At 68.3% G+C, this 16,134-nt stretch overlaps 1 pseudogene; it reads left to right on the top strand.

Annotated features, from left to right (window-relative positions):
• Window positions 1–12,431: 12,431 nt before the first annotated feature.
• On the top strand, window positions 12,432–15,723 carry LOC137363898 (streptococcal hemagglutinin-like; annotated as a pseudogene).
• Window positions 15,724–16,134: the final 411 nt, after the last annotated feature.

Raw genomic sequence — 16,134 nt, 5'->3', positions numbered from 1 at the left:
AGTCGGCACCCTGCAGCACCTCTACCGCCCAGAGTGAGTCGGCTGCATCCTGCTCTACCGCCCAGAGTGAGTCGGCCCCCTCCGGCACCACTGCCGTCCAGAGTGAGTCGGCCCCCTCCGGCTCTACTGCCTCGAGTGAGTCGGCCACCTCCGGCTCCACTACCGCCCAGAGTGAGTCGGAGCCCACCGGCTCTACCGCCCAGAGTGAGTCGGCCCCCTCCGGCTCCTCTCCAGCTCTGAGTGAGAGGGCCCCCACGGCTCTACCGCCCAGAGTGAGTCGGCCCCCTCCGGCTCTACCGTCCTGAGTTAGTCGGCACCCTCAGGCTCCTCTCCCACCCAGAGTCAGTCGGCCCCCTCCGGCTCTACTGCCCAGAGTCAGTCGGCACACTCCAGCACCTCTACCGCCCAGAGTGAGTCGGCCCCCTCCGGCACCTCTACCACCCAGAGTGAGTCAGCCCCATCCGGCTCAACTACCTGCCAGAGTGAGTCGGCCTGCACCGGCTCTACCATCCAGAGTGAGGCGGCCCCCTCCGACTCTCTCTGGGCGGTAGAGCAGGAGGTGGCCGACACACTCTGGGCGATAGAGGAGCGAGAGGGGGCTGAATCACCCTGGGCGGTAGTGGAGCCGGAGGGGGCCGACTCACGCTACCGCCCAGAGTGAGTCGGCCCCCTTCGGCTCCTCTCCCGCCCAGAGTGAGTCGGCCACCTCCGGCTATACCGCCTAGATTGAGTCGGCCCCCTCCGGCACCTCTACCGCCCAGAGTGAGTCGGCCCCCTCCGGCTCCTCTCCCGCCCAGAGTGTGTCGGCCCCCTCCGTTTCCTCTACCGCCCAGAGTGAGTCGGCCCCCTCCGGCTCTACCGCCCAGAGTGAGTCGGCCCCCTCCGGCTCCTCTCCAGCCCTGAGTGAGTCGGCCCCCACGGCTCTACCGCCCAGAGTGAGTCGGCCCCCTCCGGCACATCTGCCGCCCAGAGTGAGTCGGCCCCCTCCGGCTCTACCGTCCTGAGTGAGTCAGCACCCTCTGGCACCTCTACCTCCCAGCGTGAGTCGGCCCCCTCCGACTCTACAGCGAGTTGGCCCCCTCCGGCTCTACCGCCCAGAGTGAGTCGGCCCCCTCCGGCTCCTCTACCGCCCAGAGTGAGTGGGGCCCCTCCGGCTCTACCGCCCAGAGTGAGTCAGCCCACTCCGGCTCCTCTATCGCCCAAAATGAGACGGCCCCCTCTGGCTCTAATGCCCAGAGTGAGTCGGCCCCCTCCGGCTCCACTGCCTAGAGTGAGTCGGCCCCCTCCGGCTCCTCCACCGCCCAGAGTGAGTCGGCACCCACCGGCTCTACCGCCCAGAGTGTGTCGGCCCCCTGCGGCTCCTTTACCGCCCAGAGTGAGTCGGCCCCCTCCCGCTCTACCGCCCAGAGTGAGTCGGCCCCCTCCGGCTCCTCTACCGCCCAGAGTGAGTGGGCCACCTCCGGCTCTACCGCCCAGCGTGAGTCGGCCCCCTCCGGCTTTACCGACCAGAGTGAGTCGGCCCCCTCCGGCTCCTCTACCTCCCAGAATGAGTCGGCCCCCTCCGGCTCCACCGCCCAGAGTGAGACGGCACACTCTGGCGCCTCTACCGCCCATAGTGAATCGGCCCCCTCCGGCTCCACTACCACCCAGAGTGAGTCGGCCCCCTCCGGCTCCTCTACCGCCCAGAGTGAGTCGGCCCCCTCCGGATCCTCTTCCGCCCAGAATGAGTCGGCCCCCTCCGGCTCTACCGCCCAGAATGAGTCGGCCCCCTCCGGCTCCTCTACCTCCCAGAATAAGTCGGCCCCCTCCAGCTCCACCGCCCAGAGTGAGACGGCACACTCTGGCGCCTCTACCGCCCATAGTGAATCGGCCCCCTCCGGCTCCACTACCACCCAGAGTGAGTCGGCCCCCTCCGGCTCCTCTACCGCCCAGAGTGAGTCGGCCCCCTCCGGATCCTCTTCCGCCCAGAGTGAGTCGGCACCCTCCGGCACCTCTACCGCCCAGAGTGAGTCGGCCCCCTCCGGCACCTCTACCGCCCAGAGTGAGTTGGCCCCCTCCGGCTCTACCACCCTGAGTGAGTCGGCCCCCTGCGGCTCCTCTCCCGCCCAGAGTGATTCGGCCCCCTCCGGCTCTACCGCCTAGAGTGAGTCAGACCCGTCCGGCTCTACCGCCCAGAGTGAATCGGCACCCTCCAGCACCTCAATCGCACAGAGTGAGTCGGGCCCCTCCGGAACCTCCACCGCCCAGAGTGAGTCGGCCCCCTCCGGCTCTAGCGCCCAGAGTGAGTCGGCCCCCTCGGGGTCGTCTGCCGCCCAGAGTGAGTCGGCCCCCTCCGGCTCTTATGCCCAGAGTGAGTCGGCCCCCTCTGGCACCTCTGCCGCCCAGAGTGTGTCGGCACCCTCCGGCTCTACCGCCCAGAGTGAGTCGGCCCACTCCGACTCACTCTGGTTGGTAGTGCAGGAGGGGGCCTACTCACTCTGGGCGTCAGGGGAGCCAGAGGGGGCCGAATAACCCTGGGCGGTAGTGGCGCAGGAGGGGGCCGACTCACTCTACCACCCAGAGTGAGTCGGCCCCCTCCGGTTCCTCTAACGCCCAGAGTGAGTCGGCCCCCTCCGGCTCTACCGCACAGCATGAGTCAGCCCCCTTCGGCTCCTCTACCGCTCAGAGTGAGTCGGACACCTCCGGCTCCTCTACCGCCCAGAGTGAGTCGGCCCCCTCCGGCTGTACCGCTCAGAGTTAGTCGGACCCCTCCAGCTCCTATACCGCCCAGAGTGAGTCGGCACCCTCCGGCTCCGCGATCACCCAGAGTGAGACGGCCCCATCTGGCTCTACCGCCCAGAGTGAGTCGGCCCCCTCCGGCCCCTGTACCGCCCAGAGTGAGACGGCCCCCTCCGGCTCTAACGCCCAGAGTGAGTCGGCCCAATGCGGCTCCTCTAGCGCCCAGAGTGAGACGCCCCCTTCCGGCTCTACCGCCCAGAGTGAGTCCGACCCCTCTGGCTTCTCTACCGCCCAGAGTGAGTTGGGCCCCTCCGGCTCTACCGCCCAGAGTGAGTCGGCCCCCTCCGGCTCCTCTACCGCCCAGAGCGAGTCGGCCCCCTCCGGCTCTACCTCCCAGAGTGAGTCGGCCCCCTCCGGCTCTACCGCCCAGAGTGTGTCGGCCCCCTGCGGCTCCTCTACCGCCCAGAGTGAGTCGGCCCCCTCCGGCTCTACCGCCCAGAGTGAGTCGGCCCCCTCCGGCTACTCTGCCGCCCAGAGTGAGTGGGCCCACTCCGACTCTACCGCCCAGAGTGAGTCGGAACCCACCGGCTCCTCTGCCCCCAAAGTGAGTCGGTCCCCTCCTGCTCTACCGCCCAGAGTGTTTCGGCCCCCTCCGGCTCCATAACCGCCCAGAGTGATTCGGCCCCCTCTGGCTCTACCGCCCAGAGTGAGTCCGCCCCCTCTGGCTCCTCTACCGCCCAGAGTGTGTCGGCCCCCTCCGGCTCTACCGCCCAGAATGAGTCGGCCCCCTCCGTCTCCTCTATCACCCAGAATGAGACGGCCCCCTCTGGCTCTACCGCCCAGAGTGAGTCCTCCCCCTCCGGCTCCTCTATCACCCAGAGTGAGACGGCCCCCTCTGGCTCTACCGCCCAGAGTGAGTCCGCCCCCTCTGGCTCCTCTACCGCCCAGAGTGAGTCGGCCCCTTTTGGCTCTACCGCCCAGAGTGAGTCGGCCCCCTCCGGCTCCTCTACCGCCCAGATTGAGTCGCCCCCCTCCGGCTCTACCTCACAGAGTGAGTCGGCACCCTACGGCACCTCTACCGCCCAGAGTGAGTCGGCCCCAACTGGCTCTACCGCCCAGAGTGAGTCGGCCCCCTCCGGCTCCTCTCCAGCCCTCAGTGAGTTGGCCCCCTCCGGCTCTACCGCCCAGAGTGAGTCGGCCCCCTCCGGCTCCTCTACCGCCTAGAATGATTCGGCCCCTTCTGGCTTTACCGCCTAGAGTGAGTCGGCCCCCTCCGGCTCTACCGCCCAGAGTGAGTCGGCCCCCTCCGGCACCTCTGCCGCCCAGAGTGAGTCGGCCCCCTCTGGCTCTACTGCCTAGAGTGAGTCGGCCCCCTCCGGCTCCTCTACCGCCCAGAGTGAGTCGGCCCCCACCGGCTCTATCGCACAGATTGAGTCAGCCCCCTCCGGCTCTACCGCCCAGAGTGAGTCGGCCCCCTGCGTCTCCTCTACCGCCCTGAGTGAGTCGGCCCCTTCCGGCACTACCGCCCAGAGTGAGTCGGCCACCTCCGGCTCCTCTACCGCCCAGAGTGAGTCAGCCCCCTCCGACTCTACTGCCAAGAGTGAGTCGGACCCCTCCGGCTCCTCTACCGCCCAGAGTGATTCGGCCCCCTCCGGCTCTACCGCCCTGAGTGAGTCGGCCCCCTCCGGCTCCTCTACCGCCCAGAGTGAGTCGGCCCCCTCCGGCTCCTCTATCACCCAGAGTGAGACGGCCCCCTCTGGCTCTACCGCCCAGAATGAGTCGGCCCCCTCCGGCACCTCAGCCGCCCAGAGTGAGTCAGCCCCCTCCGGCTCGACTGCCAAGAGTGAGACGGCCCCCTCCGTCTGCTCTAACGCCCAGAGTGAGTCGGCACCCACCGACTCTACCGCCCAGAGTGTGTCGGCCCCCTGCGGCTCCTCTACCGCCCAGAGTGAGTCGGCCCCCTCCGGCTACTCTGCCGCCCAGAGTGAGTGGGCCCACTCCGACTCTACCGCCCTGAGTGAGTCGGAACCCACCGGCTCCTCTGCCCCCAAAGTGAGTCGGTCCCCTCCTGCTCTACCGCCCAGAGTGTTTCGGCCCCCTCCGGCTCCATAACCGCCCAGAGTGATTCGGCCCCCTCTGGCTCTACCGCCCAGAGTGAGTCCGCCCCCTCCGGCTCCTCTACCGCCCAGAGTGTGTCGGCCCCCTCCGGCTCTACCGCCCAGAATGAGTCGGCCCCCTCCGTCTCCTCTATCACCCAGAATGAGATGGCCCCCTCTGGCTCTACCGCCCAGAGTGAGTCCGCCCCCTCCGGCTCCTCTATCACCCAGAGTGAGACGGCCCCCTCTGGCTCTACCGCCCAGAGTGAGTCCGCCCCCTCTGGCTCCTCTACCGCCCAGAGTGAGTCGGCCCCTTTTGACTCTACCGCCCAGAGTGAGTCGGCCCCCTCCGGCTCCTCTACCGCCCAGAGTGAGTCGCCCCCCTCCGGCTCTACCACACAGAGTGAGTCGATACCCTACGGCACCTCTACCGCCCAGAGTGAGTCGGCCCCAACTGGCTCTACCGCCCAGAGTGAGTCGGCCCCCTCCGGCTCCTCTCCAGCCCTCAGTGAGTTGGCCCCCTCCGGCTCTACCGCCCAGAGTGAGTCGGCCCCATCCGGCTCCTCTACCGCCCAGAATGATTCGGCCCCTTCTGGCTTTACCGCCAAGAGTGAGTCGGCCCCCTCCGGCTCTACCGCCCAGAGTGAGTCGGCCCCCTCCGGCACCTCTGCCGCCCAGAGTGAGTCGGCCCCCTCTGGCTCTACTGCCTAGAGTGAGTCGGCCCCCTCCGGCTCCTCTACCGCCCAGAGTGAGTCGGCCCCCACCGGCTCTACCGCACAGATTGAGTCAGCCCCCTCCGTCTCTACCGCCCAGAGTGAGTCGGCCCCCTCCGGCTCTACCGCCCAGAGTGAGTCGGCCCCCTCCGGCTACTCTGCCGCCCAGAGTGAGTGGGCCCACTCCGACTCTACCGCCCAGAGTGAGTCGGAACCCACCGGCTCCTCTGCCCCCAAAGTGAGTCGGTCCCCTCCTGCTCTACCGCCCAGAGTGTTTCGGCCCCCTCCGGCTCCATAACCGCCCAGAGTGATTCGGCCCCCTCTGGCTCTACCGCCCAGAGTGAGTCCGCCCCCTCTGGCTCCTCTACCGCCCAGAGTGTGTCGGCCCCCTCCGGCTCTACCGCCCAGAATGAGTCGGCCCCCTCCGTCTCCTCTATCACCCAGAATGAGACGGCCCCCTCTGGCTCTACCGCCCAGAGTGAGTCCTCCCCCTCCGGCTCCTCTATCACCCAGAGTGAGACGGCCCCCTCTGGCTCTACCGCCCAGAGTGAGTCCGCCCCCTCTGGCTCCTCTACCGCCCAGAGTGAGTCGGCCCCTTTTGGCTCTACCGCCCAGAGTGAGTCGGCCCCCTCCGGCTCCTCTACCGCCCAGATTGAGTCGCCCCCCTCCGGCTCTACCTCACAGAGTGAGTCGGCACCCTACGGCACCTCTACCGCCCAGAGTGAGTCGGCCCCAACTGGCTCTACCGCCCAGAGTGAGTCGGCCCCCTCCGGCTCCTCTCCAGCCCTCAGTGAGTTGGCCCCCTCCGGCTCTACCGCCCAGAGTGAGTCGGCCCCCTCCGGCTCCTCTACCGCCTAGAATGATTCGGCCCCTTCTGGCTTTACCGCCTAGAGTGAGTCGGCCCCCTCCGGCTCTACCGCCCAGAGTGAGTCGGCCCCCTCCGGCACCTCTGCCGCCCAGAGTGAGTCGGCCCCCTCTGGCTCTACTGCCTAGAGTGAGTCGGCCCCCTCCGGCTCCTCTACCGCCCAGAGTGAGTCGGCCCCCACCGGCTCTATCGCACAGATTGAGTCAGCCCCCTCCGGCTCTACCGCCCAGAGTGAGTCGGCCCCCTGCGTCTCCTCTACCGCCCTGAGTGAGTCGGCCCCTTCCGGCACTACCGCCCAGAGTGAGTCGGCCACCTCCGGCTCCTCTACCGCCCAGAGTGAGTCAGCCCCCTCCGACTCTACTGCCAAGAGTGAGTCGGACCCCTCCGGCTCCTCTACCGCCCAGAGTGATTCGGCCCCCTCCGGCTCTACCGCCCTGAGTGAGTCGGCCCCCTCCGGCTCCTCTACCGCCCAGAGTGAGTCGGCCCCCTCCGGCTCCTCTATCACCCAGAGTGAGACGGCCCCCTCTGGCTCTACCGCCCAGAATGAGTCGGCCCCCTCCGGCACCTCAGCCGCCCAGAGTGAGTCAGCCCCCTCCGGCTCGACTGCCAAGAGTGAGACGGCCCCCTCCGTCTGCTCTAACGCCCAGAGTGAGTCGGCACCCACCGACTCTACCGCCCAGAGTGTGTCGGCCCCCTGCGGCTCCTCTACCGCCCAGAGTGAGTCGGCCCCCTCCGGCTACTCTGCCGCCCAGAGTGAGTGGGCCCACTCCGACTCTACCGCCCTGAGTGAGTCGGAACCCACCGGCTCCTCTGCCCCCAAAGTGAGTCGGTCCCCTCCTGCTCTACCGCCCAGAGTGTTTCGGCCCCCTCCGGCTCCATAACCGCCCAGAGTGATTCGGCCCCCTCTGGCTCTACCGCCCAGAGTGAGTCCGCCCCCTCCGGCTCCTCTACCGCCCAGAGTGTGTCGGCCCCCTCCGGCTCTACCGCCCAGAATGAGTCGGCCCCCTCCGTCTCCTCTATCACCCAGAATGAGATGGCCCCCTCTGGCTCTACCGCCCAGAGTGAGTCCGCCCCCTCCGGCTCCTCTATCACCCAGAGTGAGACGGCCCCCTCTGGCTCTACCGCCCAGAGTGAGTCCGCCCCCTCTGGCTCCTCTACCGCCCAGAGTGAGTCGGCCCCTTTTGACTCTACCGCCCAGAGTGAGTCGGCCCCCTCCGGCTCCTCTACCGCCCAGAGTGAGTCGCCCCCCTCCGGCTCTACCACACAGAGTGAGTCGATACCCTACGGCACCTCTACCGCCCAGAGTGAGTCGGCCCCAACTGGCTCTACCGCCCAGAGTGAGTCGGCCCCCTCCGGCTCCTCTCCAGCCCTCAGTGAGTTGGCCCCCTCCGGCTCTACCGCCCAGAGTGAGTCGGCCCCATCCGGCTCCTCTACCGCCCAGAATGATTCGGCCCCTTCTGGCTTTACCGCCAAGAGTGAGTCGGCCCCCTCCGGCTCTACCGCCCAGAGTGAGTCGGCCCCCTCCGGCACCTCTGCCGCCCAGAGTGAGTCGGCCCCCTCTGGCTCTACTGCCTAGAGTGAGTCGGCCCCCTCCGGCTCCTCTACCGCCCAGAGTGAGTCGGCCCCCACCGGCTCTACCGCACAGATTGAGTCAGCCCCCTCCGTCTCTACCGCCCAGAGTGAGTCGGGCCCCTGCGGCTCCTCTACCGCCCTGAGTGAGTCGGCCCCCTCCGGCTTTACCGCCTAGAGTGAGTCGGCCCCCTCCGGCTCCACCGCCCAAAGTGAGTCGGCCCCCTCCGGCACCTGTGCAGCCCAGAGTGAGTCGGCCCCCTCCGGCTCTACTTCCCAGAGTGAGTCGGCCCCCTCCGGCTCCTCTACCGCCCAGAGTGAGTCAGACCCCACCGGCTCTACCTGCCAGAGTGAGACGGCCCCCTCCGGCTCCTCTACCACACAGAGTGAGTCGGCCCCCTCCGGCTCTACTGCCGAGAGTGAGTCGGCCTCCTCCGGCTCCTCTACCGACCAGAGTGCGTCGGCACCCACCGGCTCTAATGCCCAGAGTGAGTCTGCCCCCTGCGGCTCCTCTACCGCCCAGAGTGAGTCGGCCCCCTCCGGCTCTACCGCCCAGAGTGAGTCCGCCCCCTCCGGCTCCTCTATCACCCAGAGTGAGACGGCCCCCTCTGGCTCTACCGCCCAGAGTGAGTCCGCCCCCTCCGGCTCCTCTACCGCCCAGAGTGAGTCGGCCCCCTTTGGCTCTACCGCCCAGAGTGAGTCGGCCCCCTCCGGCTCCTCTACCGCCCAGAGTGAGTCGCCCCCCTCCGGCTCTCCCACACAGAGTGAGTCGGCACCCTACGGCACCTCTACCGCCCAGAGTGAGTCGGCCCAAACTGGCGCTACCGCCCAGAGTGAGTCGGCCCCCTCCGGCTCCTTTCCAGCCCTCAGTGAGATGCCCCCTCCGGCTCTACCGCCCAGAGTGAGTCGGCCCCCTCCGGCTCCTCTACCGCCCAGAATGATTCGGCCCCTTCTGGCTTTACCGCCTGGAGTGAGTCGGCCCCCTCCGGCTCTACCGCCCAGAGTGAGTCGGCCCCCTCCGGCACCTCTGCCGCCCAGAGTGAGTCGGCACCCTCCGGCTCCTCTACCGCCCAGAGTGAGTCGGCCATCTCTGGCTCTACCCCCCAGAGTGAGTCGGCCCCCTCAGGCTCCTATATCACCCAGAGTGAGACGGCCATCTTGGCTCTACCGCCCAGAGTGAGTCGGCACACTCCGGATCCTCTACCACCCAGAGTGAGAAGGCCCCCTCCGGCTCTAACGCCCAGAGTGAGTCGGCCCAATCCAGCTCCTCTACCGCCCAGAGTGAGACGCCCCCCTCCGGCTCTACCGCCCAGAGTGAGACGGACCCATCCGGCTCCTATACCGCCCAGAGTGAGTCGGCACCCTCCGGCTCCTCTACCGCCCAGAGTGAGTCGGCCATCTCTGGCTCTACCGCCCAGAGTGAGTCGTCCCCCTCCGGCTCCTCTATCACTCAGAGTGAGACGGCCCCCTCCGGCTCTACTCCCTAGAGTGAGTCGGCCTCCTCCGGCTCCTCTACCGACCAGAGTGAGTCGGCCCCCTCCGGCTCTACCGCCCAGAGTGAGTCGGCCCCCTCCGGCTCCTCTACCACCCAGAGTGAGTCGGCCCCCTCCGGCTCTACCGCCCAGAGTGAGTCGGCCCCCTCCGGCTCCTCTACCGCCCAGAGTGAGTGGGGCCCCTCCGGCTCTACCGCCCAGATTGAGTCAGCCGCCTCCGGCTCCTCTATCACCCAGACTGAGACGGCCCCCTCCGGCTCCTCTACCTCCCAGAATGAGTCGGCCGCCTCCGGCTCTACCACCCAGAGTGAGACGGCACACTCTGGCGCCTCTACCGCCCATAGTGAATCGGCCCCCTCCCGCTCCACTACCACGCAGAGTGAGTCGGCCCCCTCCAGCTCCTCTACTGCCCAGAGTGAGTCGGCCCCCTCCGGCTCTACAGCCCAGATTGAGTCGACCCCCTCCGGATCCTCTTCCGCCCAGGATGAGTCGGCCCCCTCCGGCTCTACCGCCCAGAAACAGTCGGCCCCCTCCGGCTCTACCGCCCAGAGTGAGTCGGCACCCTCCGGCACCTCTACCGCCCAGAGTGAGTCGGCCCCCGCCGTCTCTACCGCCGAGAGTGAGTCGGCCCCCTCCGGCTGCTCTACCACCCAGAGTGAGTCGGCCCCCACCGGCTCTACCGCCCAGAGTGAGTCGGCCCCCTTCGGCTCCTCTACCGCCCAGAGTGAGCCGGCCCCCTCCGGCTCTACCGCCCAGAGTGAGTGGGCCCCCTCCGGGTCTACCGCCCAGAGTGAGTCGGACCCCTCTGGATCTAACGCCCAGAGTGTGTCGGCCCCCGCCGGCTCCTCTATCGCCCAGAGTGAGTCGGCCCCGTCCAGCTCCACTACCGCCCAGAGTGATTCGGCCCCCTCCGGCTCCATCACCGCCCAGAGTGAGTGGGCCCCCTCCGGCTCTTCCGCCCAGAGTGAGACGGCCCCCTCCGGCTCCTCTACTGCACAGAATGAGTCGGCCCTCTCCGGCTCTACCGCCCAGAGTGAGTCGGCCCCTTTTGACTCTACCGCCCAGAGTGAGTCGGCCCCCTCCGGCTCCTCTACCGCCCAGAGTGAGTCGCCCCCCTCCGGCTCTACCACACAGAGTGAGTCGATACCCTACGGCACCTCTACCGCCCAGAGTGAGTCGGCCCCAACTGGCTCTACCGCCCAGAGTGAGTCGGCCCCCTCCGGCTCCTCTCCAGCCCTCAGTGAGTTGGCCCCCTCCGGCTCTACCGCCCAGAGTGAGTCGGCCCCCTCCGGCTCCTCTACCGCCCAGAATGATTCGGCCCCTTCTGGCTTTACCGCCTAGAGTGAGTCGGCCCCCTCCGGCTCTACCGCCCAGAGTGAGTCGGCCCCCTCCGGCACCTCTGCCGCCCAGAGTGAGTCGGCCCCCTCTGGCTCTACTGCCTAGAGTGAGTCGGCCCTCTCCGGCTCCTCTACCGCCCAGAGTGAGTCGGCCCCCACCGGCTCTACCGCACAGATTGAGTCAGCCCCCTCCGTCTCTACCGCCCAGAGTGAGTCGGGCCCCTGCGGCTCCTCTACCGCCCTGAGTGAGTCGGCCCCCTCCGGCTTTACCGCCTAGAGTGAGTCGGCCCCCTCCGGCTCCACCGCCCAAAGTGAGTCGGCCCCCTCCGGCACCTGTGCAGCCCAGAGTGAGTCGGCCCCCTCCGGCTCTACTTCCCAGAGTGAGTCGGCCCCCTCCGGCTCCTCTACCGCCCAGAGTGAGTCAGACCCCACCGGCTCTACCTGCCAGAGTGAGACGGCCCCCTCCGGCTCCTCTACCACACAGAGTGAGTCGGCCCCCTCCGGCTCTACTGCCGAGAGTGAGTCGGCCTCCTCCGGCTCCTCTACCGACCAGAGTGCGTCGGCACCCACCGGCTATAATGCCCAGAGTGAGTCGGCCCCCTGCGGCTCCTCTACCGCCCAGAGTGAGTCGGCCCCCTCCGGCTCTACCGCCCAGAGTGAGTCCGCCCCCTCCGGCTCCTCTATCACCCAGAGTGAAAAGGCCCCCTCTGGCTCTACCGCCCAGAGTGAGTCCGCCCCCTCCGGCTCCTCTACCGCCCAGAGTGAGTCGGCCCCCTTTGGCTCTACCGCCCAGAGTGAGTCGGCCCCCTCCGGCTCCTCTACCGCCCAGAGTGAGTCGCCCCCCTCCGGCTCTCCCACACAGAGTGAGTCGGCACCCTACGGCACCTCTACCGCCCAGAGTGAGTCGGCCCAAACTGGCGCTACCGCCCAGAGTGAGTCGGCCCCCTCCGGCTCCTCTCCAGCCCTCAGTGAGATGCCCCCTCCGGCTCTACCGCCCAGAGTGAGTCGGCCCCCTCCGGCTCCTCTACCGCCCAGAATGATTCGGCCCCTTCTGGCTTTACCGCCTGGAGTGAGTCGGCCCCCTCCGGCTCTACCGCCCAGAGTGAGTCGGCCCCCTCCGGCACCTCTGCCGCCCAGAGTGAGTCGGCACCCTCCGGCTCCTCTACCGCCCAGAGTGAGTCGGCCATCTCTGGCTCTACCCCCCAGAGTGAGTCGGCCCCCTCAGGCTCCTATATCACCCAGAGTGAGACGGCCATCTTGGCTCTACCGCCCAGAGTGAGTCGGCACACTCCGGATCCTCTACCACCCAGAGTGAGAAGGCCCCCTCCGGCTCTAACGCCCAGAGTGAGTCGGCCCAATCCAGCTCCTCTACCGCCCAGAGTGAGACGCCCCCCTCCGGCTCTACCGCCCAGAGTGAGACGGACCCATCCGGCTCCTATACCGCCCAGAGTGAGTCGGCACCCTCCGGCTCCTCTACCGCCCAGAGTGAGTCGGCCATCTCTGGCTCTACCGCCCAGAGTGAGTCGTCCCCCTCCGGCTCCTCTATCACTCAGAGTGAGACGGCCCCCTCCGGCTCTACTCCCTAGAGTGAGTCGGCCTCCTCCGGCTCCTCTACCGACCAGAGTGAGTCGGCCCCCTCCGGCTCTACCGCCCAGAGTGAGTCGGCCCCCTCCGGCTCCTCTACCGCCCAGAGTGAGTCGGCCCCCTCCGGCTCTACCGCCCAGAGTGAGTCGGCCCCCTCCGGCTCCTCTACCGCCCAGAGTGAGTGGGGCCCCTCCGGCTCTACCGCCCAGATTGAGTCAGCCGCCTCCGGCTCCTCTATCACCCAGACTGAGACGGCCCCCTCCGGCTCCTCTACCTCCCAGAATGAGTCGGCCGCCTCCGGCTCTACCACCCAGAGTGAGACGGCACACTCTGGCGCCTCTACCGCCCATAGTGAATCGGCCCCCTCCCGCTCCACTACCACGCAGAGTGAGTCGGCCCCCTCCAGCTCCTCTACTGCCCAGAGTGAGTCGGCCCCCTCCGGCTCTACAGCCCAGATTGAGTCGACCCCCTCCGGATCCTCTTCCGCCCAGGATGAGTCGGCCCCCTCCGGCTCTACCGCCCAGAAACAGTCGGCCCCCTCCGGCTCTACCGCCCAGAGTGAGTCGGCACCCTCCGGCACCTCTACCGCCCAGAGTGAGTCGGCCCCCGCCGTCTCTACCGCCGAGAGTGAGTCGGCCCCCTCCGGCTGCTCTACCACCCAGAGTGAGTCGGCCCCCACCGGCTCTACCGCCCAGAGTGAGTCGGCCCCCTTCGGCTCCTCTACCGCCCAGAGTGAGCCGGCCCCCTCCGGCTCTACCGCCCAGAGTGAGTGGGCCCCCTCCGGGTCTACCGCCCAGAGTGAGTCGGACCCCTCTGGATCTAACGCCCAGAGTGTGTCGGCCCCCGCCGGCTCCTCTATCGCCCAGAGTGAGTCGGCCCCGTCCAGCTCCACTACCGCCCAGAGTGATTCGGCCCCCTCCGGCTCCATCACCGCCCAGAGTGAGTGGGCCCCCTCCGGCTCTTCCACCCAGAGTGAGACGGCCCCCTCCGGCTCCTCTACTGCACAGAATGAGTCGGCCCTCTCCGGCTCTACCGCCCAGAGTGAGTCGGCCCCCTCCGGCACCTCTACCGCGCAGAGTGAGTCGCCCCCCCTCCGGCTCTACCGCCCAGAGTGAGTCGGCCCACGCTGCTCCTCTATCGCCCATAGTTAGTCGGTGCCCTCCGTCTCTACCGCCCAGAGTGTGTCGGCACCCTCCGGCTCCTGTACCGCCCAGCGTGAGTCAGCCCCCTCCGGCTCTACCGCCCAGAGTGAGTCGGCCCCCTCCGGCCCCTCTACCGCACAGAATGAGTCAGCACCCTCTGGCTCTACCGCCCAGAGTGAGACGGCAACCTCTGGCAGCTCGACCGCCCAGAGTGAGTCGGCCCCCTCCGGCTCTACCGCCCAGAGTGAGTCGGCCCCCTCCGGATCCTCTACCACCTAGAGTGAGTCGGCCCCCTCCGGCTCGACAGCCCAGAGTGATTCGGCCCCCTCCGGATCCTCTCCCGCCCAGAATGTGTCGGCCCCCTCCGGCTCTACCGCCCAGAGTGAGTCAGCACCCTCCGGCACCTCTACCGCCCAGAGTGAGTCGGCCCCCGCCGGCTCTACTGCCCAGAGTTAGTCGGCCCCCTCCGGCACCTCTGCCACCCAGAGTGAGTCGGCCCCCTCCGTCTCTACTGCCTGGAGTGAGTCGGCCCCCTCCGGCTCCTCTACCACCCAGAGTGAGTCGGCCCCCACCGGCTGTACCGCCCAGAGTGAGTCGGCCCCCTCCGGCTCTACCGCCCAGAGTGAGTCAGCCCCCTGCGGCTCCTCTACCGCCCAGAGTAAGTCGGCCCCCTCCGGCTCTACCTCCCAGAGTGAGTCGGCCCCCTCCGGCTCCTCTACCGCCCAGAGTGAGTCAGCCCCCTCCGACTCTACCGGCCAGAGTGAGTCGGACACTCCGGCTCCTCTAGCGCCCAGAGTGAGTCGGCCCCCTCCGGCTCTACCGTCCTGAGTGAGTCGGCACCCTCCAGCTCCTCTACCGCCCAGAGTCAGTCGGCCCCCTCCGGCTCTACCGCCCAGAGTGAGTCGTCCCCCTCCAGCTCTACCGCCCAGAGTGATTCGGCACCCTCTGCACCTCTATCGCCAAGAGTGAGTCGGCCCGTCCGGCTCCACTACCGCCCAGAGTGATTCGGCCCCGTCCGGCTCCATAAGCGCCCAGAGTGAGTCGGCCCCGTCTGGCTCTACCGCCCAGAGTGAGTCCGCCCCCTCCGGCTCCTCTACCGCCCAGAGTGAGTCGGCCGTCTCCGGCTCTACCGCCCAGAGTGAGTCGGCCCCCTCCGGCTCCTCTACCGCACAGAGTGAGTCGGCCCCCTCCGGCTCTACCGCCCAGAGTGAGTCGGCCCCCTCCGGCTCCTCTACCGCCCAGAGTGAGTCGTCCCCCCTCCGGCTCTACCGCCCAGAGTGAGTCGGCCCCCTCTGGCTCCTCTACCACCCAGAATGAGTCGGACCTCTCCGGCTCTACCGTCCAGATTCAGTCGGCACACTACGGCACCTCTACCGCCCAGAGTGAGTCGGCCCCCTCCGGCTCTACCGCCCAGAGTGAGTCGGCCCCCTCCGGCTCTACCGCCTAGTGTGAGTCGGCCCCCTCCGGCTCCTCTACCGCCCAGAATGATTCGGCCCCTTCCGGCTCTACCACCCAGAGTGAGACGGCACCCTCCGGAACATCTACCGCCCAGAGTGAGTCGGCCCTATCCGGCTCAACCGCCCAGAGTGAGTCGGCCCCCTCCGGCTCCTCTCCCGCCCAGAGTGAATCGGACCCCTCCGGCTTTACCGCCTAGAGTGAGTCGGCCCCCTCCGGCTCTACCGCCCAGAGTGAGTCGGCCCCCTCCGGCACCTGTGCCGCCCAGAGTGAGTCGGCCCCCTCCGGCTCTACTTCCCAGAGTGTGTCAGCCCGCACCGGCTCTACCTGCCAGAGTGAGACGGCCCCCTCCGGCTCCTCTACCGCCCAGAGTGAGTCAGACCCCTCCAGTTCCTATACCGCCCAGCGTGAGTCGGCACCCTCCGGCTCCTCCAGCACCCAGAGTGAGTCGGCCCCCTCCGTCTCTCCTGCCGAGAGTGAGTCGGCCCCCTCCGGCTCCTCTACCACCCAGAGTGAGTCGGCCCCCACCGGCTCTACCGCCCAGAGTGAGTCGGCACCGTCCGGCTCCTCTTCCGCCCAGAGTGAGTCGGCCCCCTCCGGCTCTACCGCCCAGAGTGAGTCGGCCCCCTCCGGCTCCTCTACCGCTAAGAGTGAGTCAGCCCCCTCCGACTCTACCGGCCAGAGTGAGTCGGACACTCCGGCTCCTCTAGCTCCCAGAGTGAGTCGGCCCCCTCCGGCTCTACCGTCCTGAGTGAGTCGGCACCCTCCGGCTCCTCTGCCGCCCAGAGTCAGTCGGCCCCCTCCGGCTCTACCGCCCAGAGTGATTCGGCACCCTCTGCACCTCTGCCGCCCAGCATGAGTCGGCCCCCTCCGGCTCTACCGCCCAGAGTGAGTCTGCCCCCTCCGGCTCTACCGCTCAGAGTGATTCGGCACCCTCTGCACCTCTATCGCCCAGAGTGAGTCGGCCCCGTCCGGCTCCATAACCGCCCAGAGTGAGTCGGCCCCGTCCGGCTATACCGCCCAGAGTGAGTCGGCCCCCTCCGGCTCCTCAACCGCACAGAATGAGTTGGCCCCCTCCGGCTCTACCGCCCAGAGTGAGTCGGCCCCCTCCGGCTCCTCTACCGCCCAGAGTGAGTCGCCCCCCCTCCGGCTCTACCGCCCA

This window comes from Heterodontus francisci, unplaced genomic scaffold (assembly GCF_036365525.1).
Source record: "Heterodontus francisci isolate sHetFra1 unplaced genomic scaffold, sHetFra1.hap1 HAP1_SCAFFOLD_261, whole genome shotgun sequence".
NCBI classification, from domain to species: Eukaryota; Metazoa; Chordata; class Chondrichthyes; order Heterodontiformes; family Heterodontidae; genus Heterodontus; species Heterodontus francisci.
This window is presented reverse-complemented; position numbering and strand designations above follow the sequence as displayed.